Below are 19,482 nucleotides of genomic sequence, written 5' to 3'. Positions count from 1 at the left end.
AGCTTCATCACCTATAGTTGCAATGCCTTGGTATATACAATACCTAGAATCACTGACTGCTAAATTTGTAGAATATTAAGTATATTTGGAAAGCTTACTTTGCGCAAGGATTCACAATTGCCATAAAAAAGGGAAACTGAATTTACGTGAACCTGAATAATTATAACAAGCGCATCACCACACCTGAGAATATGTAAAGCAACGTGGCTTAGCTCTACGACTGGCATGTGGACCCAGTCTATTATGATAGCTGACAAACAGAAGACATCAAATAATCGCACTGTCTACAAAATTAACGACTGAGACTCTGCCAGCTGCGTCAATTCCAACACCTACCTTTCATGCAGAAAAATAACGGATAGAAATGTGAAGTATAACGTTCACAGTGATTCACCTAAGTTTCGATAATATTTGCAGTAAGAACCCTATAAGCATTCTATCAGTTACTGAAGACAAGTAATAACTTTCACTTCAAGTATTTGTAGGCTAACTGCTAAAGTACAAGTCGGTATAAATTCGTCTAAATACGAGAGTGGTGGCAAGAAAAAATTCATTTAGCAGAATGTTCTAATATAAATCCCCGTAACTCTCTCCGGAGGTACTCAAACCAAGAGGCACGTGTAACACTAATCACTAATGCTCAGAAATCACATGGTATACATATTTCCAATATGGAAGAAAATCAATTAAAACAGGATCCGTAAAAGTCTCAAAATATTTACGAAGGATCATTGACAGGAAGTATGACGAAATTGCCGGCCAGGGTGGCCGAGCGGTTCTAGGCGCTACAGTCTGGCACCGTGCGACCGCTACGGTCGCAGGATCGAATCCTGCCTCGGGCATGGATGTGTGTGATGTCCTTAGGTTAGTTAGGTTCAAGTAGTTCTACGTTCTAGGGGATTGATGACCTCAGAAGTTAAGTCCCATAGTGCTCAGAGCCATTTGAACCGTATGACGAAATTAAATGTTATACAGTACAGGTCGATTGGTAAGAAACTGATTCTCTACTGTGTATCGACACCTATAGTTCCTAAAAAGGCACAAAAATCATATCTCCGCATGGGAGACACAAAAGTCATCAATGTTGCAGCGGAATCCACCACCTTGAACTCGACGATGCGATGCCAACCAAGAAAGTAGTTACGCCGAAACTACTCGCGGTGAATGATAACAAAATCATATCGAAAGTGTACTCTTTCTGTACAGCCAAACTGCATCTTATCATCATGTTATGCCACAAGTAGCTAACCGCACCATCAGGCTCGAAACAAGGTGTTCCTCAAGGCTCGCAGGGACTCTTCAAACACACGACCCAGAATTCGCCGCGAGACGGGCTGTGACCTGATTGGTCCACTCAGACAGAATTCAAAGTATCCTTCCTGAACACCTCACAGATGAGCCACAGATCAACCATGTTAATCGTAAATCACAACTAGGAACAGAATTGTACCTTTTCAGTAACCATGCGTTAGCTAACAAACGAAATAATTAATTAGTGGAAGTTGCACATTACACAGTGCAATTGGAGAATTCAACAGTCAAATTTCAAGTTGTTTATTGTAACTACTAAAAAAATTAAATCAGGCTAGAAGGGTGGATTGGGTGAAAACTGTTCGTTGTATTGGCCAACTTCTGTATGTTGTATGTCAGACTACAGGATTTTGTGGCCGTTGTCACTGAAGTTAAAATCTTCTGGGTTATTAGGCCGCGCCATATTTCCTCTAAAAAGATCGACGTTTCGACCCCTCTGCTGGGATCTTCCTCAGGATCTTCTGGTCACAAGATTTTAACTTAAGTTCTCTATGTTGTTTTTATTACGTACATTGTACTCGCGAGTAGTTTTTGCTGGCATATCTGCTTCCAGCTATCGATTTCCGTATATTCACTGGGCGTCCGCTACGCTAATTGGTCTGCCTACGATCTCTGAGTGAGTGTGGTCTTGACCAATTAGAAGTAAAGGCGATGCGACGCTCCACATGGATGGTGACTTTGGAAAGGAAACAAAGAGTTCTTGTTCAGGTCTTGAGAAAGGTTTGCATTTGTGTGTGAGTGATACGGTGTTAATGAAACTGGCTGCACTGCACCATCCTGAGAAAGAGAAAGAGCTATGTATGAAAGCAAGCAGCAGTATGTTTGTATTGGTGAAGTTATAATGAAAATTAATACAGCTCATTTCCATGCGTCTACTCTGAACTGAAGACAATATTTTTCTACAACTATACGCTTTGTAACACGCCCGGGAGTACTAATGGGGGTGGGGTGGGGAACCCTTAAACTGTTTGTCGTTTCGGGACTGTGCGCCCTGTCCACACCACGTACTTGGTAATACCGCGGCGGTCGTACTGTTCTGCTCCACACTGCTGCTGGCTTGCCTGCAATTATCTATCGAAATATGCGAGCTGGTTTAGGGGAGCCACCCAACGTCAAGCACCACCCTGTCCTGCGTCTGGTATGACCATCTGTATTCCGAGACGATAAAAGAAAATCGCAGGTTGCACTGCTTACAAGATGGTTCAAATGGCTCTGAGCACTTTGGGACTAAATATCTATGGTCATCAGTCCCCTTGAACTTAGAACTACTTACACCTAACTAACCTAAGGACATCACACAACACCCAGCCATCAGGAGGCAGAGAAAATCCCTGACCCCGCCGGGAATCGAACACGGGAACCCGGGCGTGGGAAGCGAAAACGCTACCGCACGACCACGAGATGCGGGCGCACTGCTTACAGTCTAAGTCATGTTTCGATGTCAACTTCTAGGTTATTGTCGGTCCACCAAATCACTTGGACGAACGTACGCGTAACCGAAGGCGGCGCGGATGATTGTTGATGATGAGGAAGCCGAGTAATCGAACGAAAGTTTTTACGCTCGCCACGCATACACAGATTTTTGGTACCAGTCCTTCATGACACTAGTAATAAATTTTAACACTGTTCACATAGTTAAATTTACAGTTCACAGTTCTCAGTTGTACGAGCGTGCACGTAACCGACGCGGCGCGGCTGATTGTTGATGATGCGGAAACGCGGTGACCGAACGCACGTTCTCACGCTCGCTACAAGTCACTGGCACTCGACTGCACTCTTTTATGGTAACTAATTTCTACTGTTTCACGTCAGTTCATTCTGGGAGACCGAACACGGCGCGGAAGATTGACACTGTACGGTACGACACGCAACAAGACGATACACAATACGTTATCGGCGGCACTGCTCATTTTTAATTACTTCTTGACGCACTTTCCTCTGAACCATTTTCCATATTTCATCACTTTACCATAATAGCCCTTGTAGCAAAACTTCATCGTCCATATTAACAATGCCTCTCATATGCAGAGCTACACACTACACAACATAACAGTTCCGTGTCCCGCGTTCGACTCGACAGACGCGGCTGCCCTCAAAGATACTCCACAACTAAGCCAGCGATATGACAATACGATTACAGCTTGACCGAGCCCTGTTGGATTACTGAAATTTTTCTTAGTTTCAGTGATCTGCCGTTCTCTTCACGTACTGTAATGGGTTCGTGATCGGATGTAACATGCCTTTATTTCATTCAACAAAAGGTTTTTGTTGTATAAATGTTATTCAGCTCTACGTTACTTAGCAGCTGTTTGTATGACTGTGCCGAGAGCATCACGAGGGTTGTTGTTGTTGTTGTGGTCTTCAGTCCTGAGACTTGTTTGATGTAGCTCTCCATGCTATTCTATCCTGTGCAAGCTTCTTCATCTCCCAGTATCTACTGCAACCTACATCCTTCTGAATCTGCTTAGTGTATTCATCTCTTGGTCTCCCTCTACGATTTTTACCCTCCACGCTGCCCTCCAATGCTAAATTTGTGATCCCCTGATGCCTCAAAACATGTCCTACCAACCGATCCCTTCTTCTAGTCAAGTTGTGCCACAAACTTCTCTTCTCCCCAATCCTATTCAGTACCTCCTCATTAGTTACGTGATCTACCCACCTTATCTTCAGCATTCTTCTGTAGCACCACATTTCGAAAGCTTCTATTCTCTTCTTGTCCAAACTAGTTATCGTCCATGTTTCACTTCCATACATGGCTACACTCCATACAAATACTTTCAGAAACGACTTCCTGACACTTAAATCTATACTCGACGTTAACAAATTTCTCTTCTTCAGAAACGATTTCCTTGCCATTGCCAGTCTACATTTTATATCCTCTCTACTTCCACCATCGTCAGTTATTTTACTCCCTAAAGAGAAAAACTCCTTTACTACTTTAAGTGTCTCATTTCCTAATCTAATTCCCTCAGCATCACCCGATTTAATTTGACTACATTCCATTATCCTCGTTTTGCTTTTGTTGATGTTCATCTTATATCCTCCTTTCAAGACACTGTCCATTCCGTTCAACTGCTCTTCCAAGTCCTTTGCTGTCTCTGACAGAATTACAATGTCATCGGCAAACCTCAAAGTTTTTACTTCTTCTCCATGGATTTTAATACCTATTCCGAATTTTTCTTTTGTTTCCTTTACTGCTTGCTCAATATACAGATTGAATAACATCAGGGAGAGGCTACAACCCTGTCTCACTCCTTTCCCAACCACTGCTTCCCTTTCATGCCCCTCGACTCTTATAACTGCCATCTGGTTTCTGTACAAATTGTAAATAGCCTTTCGCTCCCTGTATTTTACCCCTGCCACCTTTAGAATTTGAAAGATAGTATTCCAGTTAACATTGTCAAAAGCTTTCTCTAAGTCTACAAATGCTAGGAACGTAGGTTTGCCTTTTCTTAATCTTTCTTCTAAGATAAGTTGTAAGGTTAGTATTACCTCACGTGTTCCAACCTTTCCACGGAATCCAAACTGATCTTCGCCGAGGTCCGCTTCTACCAGTTTTTCCATTCGTCTGTAAAGAATTCGCGTTAGTATTTTGCAGCTGTGACTTATTAAACTGATAGTTCGGTAATTTTCACATCTGTCAACACCTGCTTTCTTTGGGATTGGAATTATTATATTCTTCTTGAAGTCTGAGGGTATTTCGCCTGTCTCATACATCTTGCTCACCAGATGGTAGAGTTTTGTCATGACTGGCTCTCCCAAGGCCATCAGTAGATCTAATGGAATGTTGTCTACTCCCGGGGCCTTGTTTCGACTCAGGTCTTTCAGTGCTCTGTCAAACTCTTCACGCAGTATCTTATCTCCCATTTCGTCTTCATCTACATCCTCTGCCATTTCCATAATATTGTCCTCAAGCACATCGCCCTTGTATAAACCATCTATATACTCCTTCCACCTTTCTGCCTTCCCTTCTTTGCTTAGAACTGGGTTGCCATCTGAGTTCTTGATATTCATACAAGTGGTTCTCTTCTCTCCAAAGGTCTCTTTAATTTTCCTGTGGGCAGTATCTATCTTACCTCTAGTGAGATAGGCCTCTACATCCTTACATTTGTCCTCTAGCCATCCTTGCTTAGCCATTTTGCACTTCCTGTCGATCTCATTTTTGAGACGTTTGTATTCCTTTTTGCCTGCTCCATTTACTGCATTTTTATGTTTTGTCCTTTCATCAATTAAATTCAATATTTCTTCTGTTACCCAAGGATTTCTATTAGCCCTCGTCTTTTTACCTACTTGATCGTCTGCTGCCTTCACTACTTCATCCCTCAGAGCTACCCATTCTTCTCCTACTGTGTTTCTTTCGCCCATTCCTGTCAATTGTTCCCTTATGCTCTCCCTGAAACTCTCTACAACCTCTGGTTCTTTCAGATAATCCAGGTCCCATCTCCTTAAATTCCCACCTTTTTGCAGTTTCTTCAGTTTCAATCTGCAGTTCACAACCAATAGATTGTGGTTAGAATCCACATCTGCCCCTGGAAATGTCTTAAAATTTAAAACCTGGTTCCTAAATCTCTGTCTTACCATTATATAATCTATCTGATACCTCTTAGTATCTCCAGGATTCTTCCAGGTATACAACCTTCTTTTATGATTCTTGAACCAAGTGTTAGCTATGATTAAGTTATGCTCTGTGCAAAATTCTACAAGGCGGCTTTTCATTTCTTCCCCCCAATCCATATTCACCTCATAACACGAGGGTTATGTAACATTAATCTTGTTGTTGTGTGTAAAACATTAGCATTCTTGGGACCCAGGAATAATTAGATGATTAAATATAGCCTAAGCTAAACTCCGTCCGAAGAGGTCTTGACAGACACGAAGATACCGACTGACCGCTGTGTCGTTCTCAGCAAACTATCATCACCGGATGGGGATATGAAGGGATGTCGGGTCAGCACACGGCTCTCCCGAACGTCGTGAATTTATGTGACTTGCAGTCGCTCCTACGCAGTCAGTTTTCATCACGATGCTAAGTGGAACACGTTGGGCAACAGCAGATTGCGGCGCGATGGTCACCTATCCAAGTGCAGCCACGTCTGAAGGCGCTGACTTTGCGATCTGATGGGAACTGGAACATCCACCGTGCCATGGCTGTTGACTTAAACAGAATCTGATGTCTTTACTTCTATTTCGTGCCTTTCGTCAGTTTCATTAAATTAACTAAAATTTTTCAAGGCGATAACATTGAGTAACCATGAGACTCGGCGGTAATGCCTAATTATTTGCGATACCTTTACGCTATCAGCTCGCAGTAACTATTGTCCCTTAAATTTATGGCTGGATTCACGATGCTATATTCATATCTTGCTGATTAATCTTCGTACATCCATATTTAAACTGATTAGTTGAAATCTATGGACCACTTATGAGACCCAAGGTTAAGGTCATTAATGAGAAAGTTAACTAATAATCAATAGTAAATCATTTCAGATGGCAACGAATATCCGTTGTGCGAAGTATGTGCGCCTGCGACGGTTTGTACCTGAAGACAGTTAGATCGCGTAATAAAATTATTTCCTTTGGGACTTTGATTTTATAAAAAGAGCGTCTTCATCAAAGACATTTAAAACGGGACTTTAACTATCACCACGACAAAAACTAATTTACAACTAATCGCAGACATCATACAATCGGAACACTTTTCCAACCCAATACGCTCCCAAACCTAACCTGAGTGCCATTTTAAGCAGACGCTGTCATTGCAGAACTAAGAAAAGGAAAAATATCTAATCGATGCTGTCGAAGGGTGCGACATATTTAGAATGCAGAGAGAAGGATTTCAGTAGAGCTTCAACAGATCAGCACGTCGTAGCACTGCAAGCGCACGGTGCCTGAGATTGTGGAGAGCGGCGTTCACGCTCGTTGGCTGCGTTTCCCTCATCTGACGCGTCCTCAGGGCCGCGCCAATTAATAAGGCGCTGCGCCCTGACATCAGATAGCGCCGCCGCCATAATAACAGCGCCGCCGCCGCCGCCACCGCCTCGCGCGGATGCTATCTGCCGCGCAGCTCCGTCAGATGTGTATCGCTCCCATAATGGAGGCGCCGAGGCGTCGCACAACCACACGACGCCAGCGCCTTGTCTTGGCAGCGGGAGGGCGTCCCGACGCTCATATCGGTCTCCAGGTGCACGTCGAGGTAGAATATCGCACGCTACACCAGTCACCAACCTTTCACATCAGCGTCGATTGGGTACTAATTTAAATCGACGAAACTCAGTCGATAACTACGGCAACCTTGATCAGAGAATAATAGGATACGCCGTCTGATCAGAATCTACACTGGAATGAGAAGTCATAGGATACTGATATGGACATACAGACGCCGGTGGTATCGCTCTCATTGGTGGGGCCCACATTTGTACTCAGGTGATTTGTGTGGAAAGGTGTCAGACGTGATTATGGCACGATGATACTTAAGAGACTTCTAACGTGCATCAATAGTTGCAGCTAGACGAACTGAACATTCCACTTCGTTAGGGAATTCAGTATTCTAAGATACACACTGTCAAGAGTGTGCCCAAACTGTCAGATTTCAGACATTACCTCTCACCATGGACAGTGCAGTGCCCCACGATCTTCACTTAACGACCAAGAGCTGTTGCTTTTGCGTATGTCAGTTCTAGCAGACAATCAATAATGCGAGAAATAACCGCAGAAATCAATGCGGGTTGTACAACGAACATATCCGTTAGGACAGTGCGGCGAAATTTGGCATTAATGGGCTATGGGATCAGACGACACATGCGAGTGCCTGGAATAGGCAAATAAATGACATCGCCTGAAGTACCTTTCCTGGGCTGGTGACCATATGTTGAGCCCTAAACGACTGGAAAACCGTGGCCTGTTCAGATGAGTCCAGATTTCAGTCAGTAAGAGCTAGTGGTAGGGTTCAAGTGTGGTGCGGGCCCCATGTATTCATGGCACCATGTTGTCAACTAGGCACTGTGCACGCTGGTGGTGGCTCCATAATGGTGTTGACCGCTTTTACATAGATCATTGACTGAAAACGATTAAGTTGAGCTACTTGGAGATCATTTTCAGCCATTGCTGGACTTCATGTACCCAAACAACGATGGAATTTTTACGGATGACAGTGCTCCATGTAACCACGCCACAACTGTTTACGATGAGTTTGAAGTAATGCTCTTGATAAAATATTCATAATCGATATATAAATATTTGGCGAGAAAGTATCGATATGAACCACTTTTTTCACTTATATATCGATATTAAATTTTCCTGACACTGTGCCAATACCAAAGACAGCTTTGCACGTGAAATGCAACAAATGCACCCGACGAGTGCAGCTAGAAATTTCGTAACATCGATGTATCGGAAACAGTTGCACTGTATTTTAAATCGATATTTATTCATCCCAAGTTTTGGTAAATTCGATTTTCTGTGGCGATATAACAGGGAAATGTGATTTCATCATCTCTCATAATAGAGGAAACTTAACTTTAATACTGAAATAGCTGCAACATAACAATGGTACTGCAAGATGGCAAGAACTATGCCCTTTACATGAAGTCATTAAAGATCACCGATCTCACGTTGAGCGAACAGTAGGGCTGAACAAAAGTGACTGACAAGCACAATGCATCTTGTAGAGGGTATAGTATGGACGTATTCGAATAATTAATGTTGGATAATGGTTTTAAAATAATTCGCGCAACGTGAAAACTTTGTGGAAACGTTTATCCCAGGGAAGTATTCAGAGTTGACCACAGCCGGGTGGTGGCACGTGAAGGGAAGCGACAATAGGCAGCTTAGGGCGGCTCAAACTCTGAGAAAGGGGTAATGGGCGTGGCCTCCAGCTTCCTTAAGATGAGTGACAGTGAGAGGGTGGTTGACCCCATGAAGGTGTACCGGGAAGCAGGCGGAGAACTTGTACACCTGCTGATAAATGTCCGTCATCCCGTTTTCAGTGAAACATGCGAGAAAGCATAGACTGTAAGCTATGGTGAAGCGGTCAACAGAGGCCAAAATATGCATATTCGTGACTATAGCTACTTCACGCTCAATTCACGGCTCGCATAGTCTGAAGTAAATCAGGTGAAGAGCGATAGAATGAAATACGTCGGCCTCCGATGGGAATGTAGGACCAAGGAATTTGAAGTACTCTCCTGGGAGTCAGAATTTAGGAAAAATTGGTGTTTTGTCCAGACACTAACCTTGATGGTTGGTCTGGGAGGAGCTAATTAGGAGAAGTTGAGAGGAAGGGAAATTTTGTGGGAATTTGTTCACTTCCCAGAGCAGGCATTGGTTGGCACTGGGAAGCGAAGCATAATTAATGCGACTTGCGCTGCAATTGGCGTAAGTGATTTTGCTGGAGGGGAAACCAATGTGAAGAGCGGACTGGCAGAAGTCTCGGTAGAGGTCTTCCATTCCCAGCTTACCTAGAGTGCAGACGTGGCGTTCTTTACTCAGCTTGCCTGAGAGAGAGTGAGCATCTATGCAGCTTAGGATTTAGCAAACGGAACGATTGAGCTTGGAGGTAGAAAGTTTTCGTTCAGCTATGTACTGAGAAAGATAGCTGTGAGTGAATAGACGAGTGCAGCCTTGCAGCACCACAAGGCCGGCCGACGTCCACACAATGACGACGCTCCGCCACACTGAATTCGGTGATATTGCTCCCACTCTGGCTTGAGTTAGGTCACTGATTAATTTGTTGGATCATGTCGGCAAAGTTTCCACAAGGGTTTTATGGGCCGTGTATTGTAGAATTATTCTCGCACTTCGCATTACGCCTGGGTCAGTCGATAGGAATTAATTTTGATTTATCGCACTTTACTCCACGTAAACGCAATTTATTCCCACTGCCCGTTAGGAGAGTCACGTAATGTGATGATCGAAGGTCGTGAGTTAAAATAAATTTGTGCTAATCGACTGCATCTGTTTTCAATCAAGTAGTTGAAATCCTAAGTCACTTTCTTAACTAATTTTATGTTCAACATTTGCATCTGGTGTTCAATAGCTGAATATAACATCAATGTGCACCCCTTTTTAATTAAAAGGGATCAATTCTAAATCAGTTAATGTCAACACTGGCACCGCAATTCAATCAGGAGTCACAGGGCCTTATTACTTTCTTTGCGTTATCCGATATTGCGGCATTTTTGCACTGTCTGTTGATCTGTTAGTCAATTAGCTGGGGTGAACACACGCCAAAACCAGATAAGTGACGTGTGGGGTGTTACAGTACCTACAGTTTTTCCCTCTGATGTTCTCACAGAAATTTTGTCTGTTGTAAATTGCATATTTTTGTAATCTCTTCTCACTCGAAAGTAAGGTTGGAAGAAAAGTTTGGTATGTAATTCTCGAAATGTGGAAGGTAAAAAAAAAGAAAGAAAAAGAGAGAGAGAATAAATTTAGACATTCCCACAGCTGTCAGTGTGCCCCTATATTTGTGCCATTTCCTGGACAGTCTAGTGATATGAAATAATAATTAAATCCAGACCTTTAGATGCTTGCAGGCGTTGATAAATATCAACGGGGACAGTTTATCAACGCCTGTAGGTAGCTGAAGGTCTGGATTTAATTATAATTTCATTCTTTGAGAGCTGCAAGGTCACCAATGGTATCTGTGCAGATACCACCTACATATAGTTAAGTTATAAGTCATTCACAATCTGAAGCGTCATATCTCAACAGTCTGTATCAGATAGTAGGACTTATTTTGCAATTGAAGGGACTTCAGTTCAGAACGGAAGTCTGTCTTCAAAAGAGTGATTTCTGCTAGGAGAAGTAGATAAAATCAGAACATTCCAAGAAATTAATTTTTCCAAGTTCTTTTGAAATTAAGTTTGTTATCGTATCCATATTTTGAGTGTTTTCCTCTATTATTTCATATGCTGTAGTATAAAATTTTCGTTTTTTTTGAAGACTTTTTTGTTTATACGGAAAATAATGAGTTAGTAAATTTGGTTTTTCTTATATTTTTATTAATCTTTAAATCCATTCTTCACCATTATAAATAATCGTGAAAGCATTAGTTATAATATAAGTTCTAAAACTATAATTTGACACCGGTATATCGAGATATCGGTACTTTTTTCCGATTAATCGTTGACATGTACACTTAGTGCTGCGGTATTTGATTATATCTTATATCAATATTTATTTTCCGATGTTCCACCCCTGCTACACGGTGGCTAGCTATACACTCGCTACACGGTAACGTACGCCAAACAAGGCCGATTGTTGGGACCAGAAATAAAGAACAATGCACTCCCACAGTCAAAAAACAACATCTAATTCCGAAAAGTGATAGAAAAACCACTTTCGCAGGTACATATTCAATAAATTGACACGACTTATATCTCACAATGACGATCTTATCTTTTGCCTAAAACGATTCAGAGATACTGCCACCGATATACAGTGGGACGACGAGCAGAAAGGAATTTAATCACCGCTTTCAGTATCTGGCATAGAGATCGCTGTCACAGAGATCGCCTACCGTGTCATACCACGGATGGAAGTGCAACAACACCTCCAAGCAGGTGGTGTATAGAAAATCTAATACAAGGATTCTGGCTGCAGGCCAGTGTTTGATCTGGCCAGATTTGCTGTTCTGTTTTCAACAGCCGCGCACGGACTGGTTTTGTAAAGCACTGGTTGTATTTGTATTGTATTTTGTTCAATACAAACGATCAGTGATGCGTTAGGGAAGGGATTTCTATGTGCTATAACCTTTTATATTTTATTCTTTATGTAGAAAAAAAAGCAAAAATATTTTACTTCAATATTACAAAACTTTAAATACTTATTTTAAAAAATCACTCGCCAATCACTCTGACGCAGAAGTGGGTTGAAACAACTCTCTTTTGCAGTGAACGCGAAAACTTTCTCCAAGTTTTGCAGCTCAAACCTAGGTCATTGGTTTCGTCACAATGCACGATAGTGGGGGAAGATCACATGATGATAGACTTCTATGTTTCATCAAACGAATGTCACTGGGACGTACGTTTTCAATTTCATCAACGTCTACTTCCCCTTACAAAACATTGGCAGTTTTACACACAATATGAAATCAACAATTTCTTCCGTCACACTTTCATTTTTATGTTTAGTAGCTTCGATTTTGGACGTTTGAATGAATTAATTTTTTCTCAGTGTCATGCAATTCATTAACTGCCGCAGTTAACAAGCTGGTTGATGCTTGTAATTTTTCGATAGAACGAAACAAAAAACTCAGATTTGCAGATACGTAGGTCAATTCATTTTTACTGTACTGTCCATATGAAAGTTCTGAAGAATTTCAGTTGAAGAAGAATAATCCTGATTTAGTTCATCAGCCACAGATTTAAAATTTCCGGAATCGTTTGCAGAAGACACTGCTGCGGGTCCAGGTGGAACTGCAAGATCTGAATTTTTGGCTTTCAACAAATCAGTTCCGTTAGGCGCTTTCACAAACACTTTTTCACCATATGAGATCAATTTGTCCACTTTAGGGTACAATGTACTTATTTGCTCGCATACCCTACGTAACCCATGTACTACACAAGTTATTTAGCTTATGCGTGGGAATTTTACACAAAGGACTTCGGCTGCCAACGTCATATACGGAGTAGGATCCGTAAAATCAAATTTTACCCCATTCGGATACAACTACTGCAGAGATTCATTGAATATGTGGGTCGTTCTTACACGATACGATGCTGATAGTTCTTTACATGCTAAGGAAAAACTCAGCTTGGAAACCAGTTCATCAGTTTCTAGCACACTGACCCCGCCATTTCCGAATTTCGTGGCGCTAAAGTGTAACGGGTCGTCAATAGTTACCCGCTTTGTTTTATTTTCGATTCCTGCTCTGATATTTCTTCGCGTTCCTTTGTAATAGGCAGGCCCGTATAATTTTCTTAACGTTTATTCTTCTGGTGTTTCAACATTTCTATATTTCGTAAGAAAATTTCTGAGCGATAGACTTCCTAATTTAAGGAACATCACACGAAAGGAAAGTGCTGCATAAATCTGCTTAATATTCGAACTTTTTCAAAGTAGGGTATGTAGAAAGGAAGCTATGTCACCCAAAAGAGCTTGTCTAGCTGTTGTACGTGAAGCGGCCATTCTGTGTTTATTACCTGTTAAATGCTGAAAGTCACATTTTGACAGTATGGAATTCTTTCATCACTTGTAAAGATGCCGCTCAATTCAGCAACATGTAGCTGGAAACGAGAGCGAATACTTTATTTTACTTTCAGCATTATATCGCCAATCACTTCACTTAAGATGCCTACTGTATAAGTGCTCTAATTTAAAAAAAGACAAGGGCAATTGTTAAACACTGTTATGTAGATTGCATCAGCCGTCCACATCATACACTGACGGTAAAAAAAATCGCAGCACCAAAAAGGAGTTGTGCGACATAAACGAAAGTTGCTAGGCGTGTTTCTGCATCGGAAAGATGATGTCTATTCAGATTTCGTACCAGTCAGACAAGAGTTCTCCTAGTAGAGTCACTATGACGATGCAAATGAGGTTTGCTCAAAATACACGCTGTAAAGATCGTGATCGTTAGTTGCCTTTGAAATTGGACGTGGTGAACTGATGTTACTCTTCAGAAAAGCTTTTAATCTGCAAATACACGGTTGTCAGTGCCTCACTGAGTTTTAACGAGGTCGTGAAACAGTGCTATGTGAAGCTGGATGTTCCCTCAGCAATACTGCAGGAAGACGTGGCAGGAATATGGCGTCTGTAAATGACTGCTGGCAGCGGTGGTCACCAGAATGTTCGATCACATGAAGGCCGAACTCCGGACGGCCGAGGAAAAACCATCGTTACCGACGTATGGCTGTAGCGCCTGCAATTTGAGCCGCATTTAGCACCATAGTGACATAACAAACTCTTACAAGACGGTTACTACAAAGAGAGCTCCAAGCCAGACGCCCTGTAGCGTGCATCCCAGTGACCCCAAACCCTCATCGTTTGCGGCTGCAGTGGTGTCAAGCGAGAGCCCAGTGGAGGGAAGCCTGCAGACCAGTTATATTTTCTGATAAAAGCTGAATCTGCATCGGTGCCAGTGATGGCCGCGTGTTGGTTATGAGGACGTAGCTGAGGACGTGCAAACAACCTGTCTGCGTGCTAGGCACACTGTTCCCACACTTGGAGCTGTTGTCTGGGGTGCTACTTCATGTGATAGCAAGAGCACTCTCGTGGTTATCCCACGCATCCTCACTCCAAATCTCCAAGACAATCTGGTGATTCGATCTGTTGTGCTGCCATTCATCAGCAGCATTCCAAAGGGTGTTTTACGAAAGGCTAACGCTCGCCAACATACTGCACTTGCAACCTAACATACTCTAAGGAGTGTCGACATGTTGCTTTGGCCTGCTCGATCACCATATGTCTCCAATCGAGCACATATGAGACAGAATTGGATTCCATTGTCCCTTATTGACCGACCGTACGTTTGTGTACTTGATTTCAACATTCTGGTGTTTGCACTGGTTATTAATGTACCAGCAATTAAAATTTGAAATGGCTCATCTCACGCTTACGTTAACCTGTGATCTTGCAATGTTAATCACTGAAATATGTTACCTAGACTGATATCTTTCTCTAATTTCGTTATTCTAGAGTAATTCTTTTTTTGGTGTAGCACCTTTTTTTCGTCACTGTAAATAAGGGATTCACCTTTTAGATAGCGAGGCAGCAGGTGTTGTGGAGGGCACTCACCACGCAATACATTTCATGAGATTTTGTTTTAAATTTAAAATTTATAACAAAGAAAGTGGCAAATTATGTGTTTTAGGAAAATAATTTGAAACATTTATTTACGTAAAATATAACTGCAACATGTGTTTCAATGTGAAATAGAATTTCAGGTACAAGTGAAATTCGGGAATTTCTGTCTTAGTTACCGCTTTTTCTATACAAGCTGAAAAATATTTATTTCCATAAAAATCCGTTCCCTAGTGGTAACGTACGATACAACTGCTATGAAATAAAAATAAAGTGCCTTATACCTTTCCGCAAAATCGTGCGGATTGGGTTATAAATTTTTCGTGTTTCAGCTACATCACGTTTCTGCGTCACTCCAGCCTCAGCGATGGTGCGAGCTCCCATCTTCCGTTTGGCAGTTGTTTTATATCGTGCCTTGACCATCAGAGTGCAACAGATCATTTAAAACTTCAACGACAAGACAAAGCCATTAGTTGCCGAGATAAATGCATTCTATTTTCCTACATTTTATTAGTTTAAGGAAATTCCTCCATCGTTTTAGACTGAGAATGTTTCACTCAAGGTGTGAAAGGTGTCTAGACACTTTCATGAAATGCTATTTGCATTTTATACACGTTTGAATTTTGAATAGTATGATAATGCTGGTGACTTCTTGAACAAACTATCAGAATGCGAATTTTTTCAGTATTTTTAGCTGATTCTACACGTGATAATGTATGGTATTTGGTACATATCAGATAACGTTTTAAGAAATTTTCTCTCAGAGTGGAAAGGGTTATTCGAGATGCCATCCAGTTACGAAATTCCACTGGTGTTGAGTCTGAACCGACGGAAAGCCACACCAGAGAGCCTCCCTGGATCTGGCCAGAATGAAAGCCGAGGCGGGAATTTCACACAGACGCGCGCATCTCCTGCCTGTGCAGTTTTACTGGAGCTCGTCACGCGACCGAACGCAGCCGGGGGTCAGGAGAACTGAACCGCGCCGCTCCGCGGAGAAAACCGGCGCCGCAGCCCGCCCCGTCACGTCACGTCTTCCGCGTCCGAGGCGCTTCCCCTTCCATTGTTTCACAGCTGTCCGAGCGTTCTAACAGGTTCCAGACACAGCGCCGCTCGTCGCTGAACTGTTTCATAAACAATACCCTTTCACTTCGAGATGCGCTGGCGAAATTAGTTGTCAGCGACTGACAGCCGACAATCTTCCGGCTCGATAACGTCACCACGAGGTATGGATGAGGTGAATTAATTGTACTTCTTATTTGTGCCACTCACAAGACCCAGTTTCTGAAAGGTGTTTAGCAAGGTGAGAAGTGGGGAGAACACCATCCAGCATCCTCTGAACAACGAGGTCGTTTGAGATCCAGCACGAGTTCAGACAGGGGGAGGGTGGGTAGAGGCTCACTAGAGGACTGTGCAGTATCGCGACAGGGTCCTTCAGCCTACAGCGTCCGCCAGAAAAATGTATACGCACTTTAAGGAATGAAAGTGTTTATTTTACATTTAATAATTGATCACACATGTTGCACAACAGTTACTTTAAATGTTCAAAATGTTCACCGTTGGCGGCTATACACTTAACAGAACGACAAGCGGTCGTCGCAACTACATCAGTCATTTTACAGTGGAGATCGCTGCACATTTCGCTGTAATATCCTGGCGAAGCGTGTGTGGTTTACGTCGGTAGACGTTATCTTTCACAGTTCCCCGCAAGTAAAAGTCCATAGTTGTTTGATCTGGCGACCGTGGCGGGACCTCAATGGTCCCTCTTCGTCCAATCCAATGCTCCGGAAAATTGTCATTCAGGAAAGCTCGTACGAGTAGGTGGTAGTGTGGTGGCGCCCCGTCCTGCTGGTAAAAGACCTCTTCATCAGCTCTATGAAGCGCACGTATGCCTGGCAAAATTGATGTGCGTGACATTTCCAGGTACACTTCTCCAGTGTCAGTAGCATCAAAGAAAAAGGCTCCTACTAAGCCCCTAGATGATAGTCCACACCACACATGAACCCCTGGTTCTCCTGATTGACCTCATTATCCACATGAACCATGCGTATTTTCCGGTGCCCAGTACACACTGTTAAGCCGATGCACTGTTTCATTAAGTTTAAATTGTCCCTCGTCACTCCACACTACTTTCGTCACAAATTGTTCGTCATCAGCTACCATTTGCTGACATCATTCGTAAAATTTCATTCGGCGAACAGGATAGTCAACATTAATCGCCTGAAGTGATCGTGGAATGTAAACTTTCCGCTTGCAGCTTTCAGAATTCTTCGTACACTTGTACTACTAATCCCCACGTCACGCGCACATTGCGTAGCTGAGTTCTGTGGAGAATTAACCAACATTTAAACGTGAGAGCCGACGAACAGGACTTGTAGCTGTACGGTGTCTTCCTGATCTTCGTTTGTGAATATCACAAATCCTTCTATGCAATTCAAACTTGTCAATGATGCGTTTAATTGTTAGGCGGGTTGGTGGTTCTGTTTCAAACTCCCGCCGTTGCACTTCAACAGCATTATCAAACTTCAAATATCACCTCACAATACCTTTTCGTTGCTAGAATGTCAAGCGTGCTCCAGCCGTGTTGTTTTCCCAATACCAAGATGAAAGTACTATCATCCGTTGAGTCAAAGATTATACTACAACACACTCGTAACTCAAATCGAACGACAATATTAATATCTCGATAGAGCATGACGCAGACTGTATGCATTTTTCTGGCGGACTCATATATATATATATATGAAATCAAAGTAAGTGAACAATGTGCGTGTCGCTAAAACTCATAAACGAGTCTCGGTACGATCAAGAGAGTAATATGGTGTGGTAGCCCTCCGTCCCGCATCCACGAAGAAGGTTACCGGTTTTACATGAAGGTCGTGCTTTTGAAGGTATAAGGGCTTGGAAGTTTCACTCTCTAGAAATTTCCAGAACATTCCAGAACATTCGAGAGCATCCGAGAGCATTCCACAACATTCCAGATTGCTTAGAAATGTTGTACAATAATCCGGGATTGTTATATAATGTTCGTGAATAGTCTGGAACATTCGGGAAGATTCCATGATGTTCGGAAACATTCCAGAGCATCCCAGATTATTGTGGAACATTACAGAACACTCTTTAATGTTGCGGAATATGCTGGAATGTTTTGGCCGATTCGAAACCTTTTTGGTATGTTCTGGCCGGCCGCTGTGACCGAGCGGCTCTTGTCGCTTCAGTCCGGAACCGCGCGGCTGCTACGGTAGCAGGTTCGAATCCTGCCTCGGGCGTGGATAAGTGTGATGTCCTTAGGTTAGTTAGGTTTAATTGGTTCTAAGTCTAGGGGAGTGATGACCTCAGATGTTAAGTCCCATAGTGCTTAGAGCCATTTGAACCATTTTTGGTATGTTCTGGAACTCTCCACTGGGAGGGCCACCCATTGGTAGGGCTATGTAAAGCAAGATCCGTCGTGGGTTCGAACGTCAGTTTCTTATCAGTAACGAGGGGAAGAACCGAAAAAGTAGTGCAGTAAGTGAATAAAAATAAACAGTGAAGTGTGAGTAGTCAAAGTGATTCAGTGACTGAATAGAAATCGAAAATAAATTGTGTAAAATGTACTTAGTTTGCTTGTAAATAAAGAGCTGAGGAGGAGATCTTGCCAGCGAAAACAAAAACAACAGCGAGAAAACGAAAGAGACAGAGCATGAAGCACCTTTTAAGTTCCCAGAGAACGAGAATTACCACCGTGAAAACTATACCAATCCGGACTGGCTATTTGAAAGGGCAAGTTTTGGCACCTAAAAGTAATATTGTCGAAGGTATAAACTTTGTATTCAAAAGAAAATTGCCACTGAAGAGAGAATATAAAATCGATCGACACAATGCTAATCTTTGAAAAAGTGTGAACATTTCTACAGAATTTCTAAACAAGTACCAGGAATGCCATTACACTGCATTCGACTTAAAACTGAATCTCCGATGATGCTATTCCGAAATCTCACCTCACGAAAACTGTGTAACTGAACAAGGATGACCGTCAAACAGATACGAATAACATTGTCGAAGACGACCTTATGATGAAAGTACAAACACACTGTTTATCCCCAGAATACCACTGATCTCTACTGAACTGCACGATACCAATTTCAAAGACTGAAATTTCGAATCAGAATACTGTGTTGTTTACCATTAACAAAGAGCAAGGACAAACTTTTATATTGCGTCATCAACTTGAAAGACTCCTGCTTCTCTCACGATCAATTATATGGAGCTTGCTCTAGAGTAGGAAATTCGAAAAATTAGTAATATGTACCTCAGATAACAAAATTAAAAATGTTGTTTATAAACAAGTATTGTAAAAAGTTAGAATATGCTTTTACCTCTTATACTTTAAAATGTATTGTAGATAGAATATGTTTCCAATTTTTTTACCTTTTATGCGTTAAAGTTTAT

The sequence above is a fragment of the Schistocerca americana genome, chromosome 7 (assembly GCF_021461395.2).
Source record: "Schistocerca americana isolate TAMUIC-IGC-003095 chromosome 7, iqSchAmer2.1, whole genome shotgun sequence".
NCBI classification, from domain to species: Eukaryota; Metazoa; Arthropoda; class Insecta; order Orthoptera; family Acrididae; genus Schistocerca; species Schistocerca americana.
Note: the sequence above shows the minus strand (reverse complement) of the source record.